The sequence below is a fragment of the Notothenia coriiceps genome, unplaced genomic scaffold, assembly GCF_000735185.1.
Source record: "Notothenia coriiceps isolate Sejong01 unplaced genomic scaffold, NC01 NC01_scaffold00004067, whole genome shotgun sequence".
NCBI classification, from domain to species: Eukaryota; Metazoa; Chordata; class Actinopteri; order Perciformes; family Nototheniidae; genus Notothenia; species Notothenia coriiceps.
Window position 1 is genome coordinate 6,147 of NW_011336768.1, and position 1,673 is coordinate 7,819.

The 1,673-nt window shown below is 44.7% G+C and overlaps 1 long non-coding RNA gene across 1 annotated transcript in view; it reads right to left on the minus strand.

The window, feature by feature from the left end:
* Positions 1-637: 637 nt before the first annotated feature.
* Positions 638-1,673, minus strand: part of LOC104941931 (uncharacterized) — a 26,421-nt gene continuing 25,385 nt past the window's right edge. Inside the window, exon 3 of the long non-coding RNA XR_797951.1 lies at positions 638-865. This is a non-coding gene — a long non-coding RNA (uncharacterized lncRNA). The remainder of the gene's footprint in view (positions 866-1,673) is intronic.

The following is a 1,673-nucleotide window of genomic DNA, read 5'->3' on the forward strand; positions in this document are numbered from 1 at the left end:
CCCCCTTCCCGTTTATGTGAAAATCCTAAAAGATAACAAAAGAAATGTTTGTGGTTACGATGAAAATGTGCCACTTGCATCAATAAAAAGGCATCGTCAATCCTGGAGTCACTACCTACATTATATTACACAATAATAACTTATTATTTTCCTTTGTCATTGTACATTCTTGTTGTGTGAGGTGAGGCGTCGCCCCCCCCCCCCACAATATATAAAAAAAAGAAAAGAAAAAGTGCACGTAAAATTTCAAGTTCTTCCTCAGAACTGTCATATTGATCCAGGGATGTGAGGCGGGCGGAGATGTGTTCATGGTGGCAGGCACAACATGAAACGGCTCTCTTTCAACACCACGGTGGACATTCAGAGAGGACAGGAACCAAGCCGGAGGACAAAAGACGAGATAAGAAAAGGGAAAGACAACAAAACGTCAGGGAATGTTCTTGAAGTCCAGTGTCTTTGTCTTCCTCGTAAAGAAAAGAAGAGTTTCTAACAAACAATCACAACGGTCCAGGAAGGGAACTGTCTCCAGTCGCTGAGCCTTGTTGACAAGGTCCAGAGGGAGAGTCCTACCTGGTCGTCTTCTTCTTCTTCTTCTTCTTCTTCTTCTTCCTCCTCTTCCTCTTCTTCTTCTTCTTCTTCTTCTTCTTCTTCCTCCTCCTCTTCTTCTTCTTCCTCCTCCTCCTCCTCATCCTCGCCTCTCAGAGTTGGCTTGTGACTGGGTTTGGCTGAGACGGCAGCTTGGACAGCCCGGAGGTGGGCGGGGGGAGCTGCTCTCCTTCATACAGACTCTTCTGAGGACAGCAGCAGGGGGTTGATGTATTCGAAGCCCTCAAACTCTGACTGGTCTATTCTCTTGATGACGTCCCTGCAGAGAGTCAGAGAGAAACATTTAACAGAAGCCAATATTCCACTTTTTACTCCACTACATTTATTTGACTGCTTTTAGTTACAAGTTACTTTTTAGATTTAGATTATTAGCAAATACAAAATATGAATTCATTCTGAAAATAAACACTGTCATATTTACAGGTTAAGATATCCAGCAGCAGCATATAACGTTATTGAAATGAGCTCTAAGTGTAATGGGGAGAGAGGGATGGGGAGAGAGGGATGGGGAGAGAGAGGGATGGGGAGAGAGAGATGGGGAGAGAGAGAGAGATGGGGAGAGAGGGATGGAGAGAGAGAGATGGGGAGAGAGAGATGGGGAGAGACAGAGAGATGGGGAGAGAGGGATGGAGAGAGAGAGATGGGGAGAGAGAGATGGGGAGAGATAGATGGAGAGAGGGATGGAGAGAGAGAGATGGGGAGAGACAGGCTGGACTGTGATGTTGTGATTCTCCTGAACTGGACTTGTTTTTTTATTGAGCACACATAGGCTAAGACATTTATCGTCGCAAAATTAGATATACTGGACACACACACACACACACACACACACACACACACACACACACACACACACACACACACACACACACACACACCATCTTCTAGATCAGTGGTTCTCAACTGGTCAGGCCTCGGGACCCACTTTTTCCTTAGTCAATAGATCGCGACCCGAAATTTTGAACCACTCAAACAAAAAATGGTGCTGTGATATATACGCTTTTCAGCATATAATATGAATGAAAGTGAAGTACAGTGCATATATCCCTTATATCCTTTCACAGAAC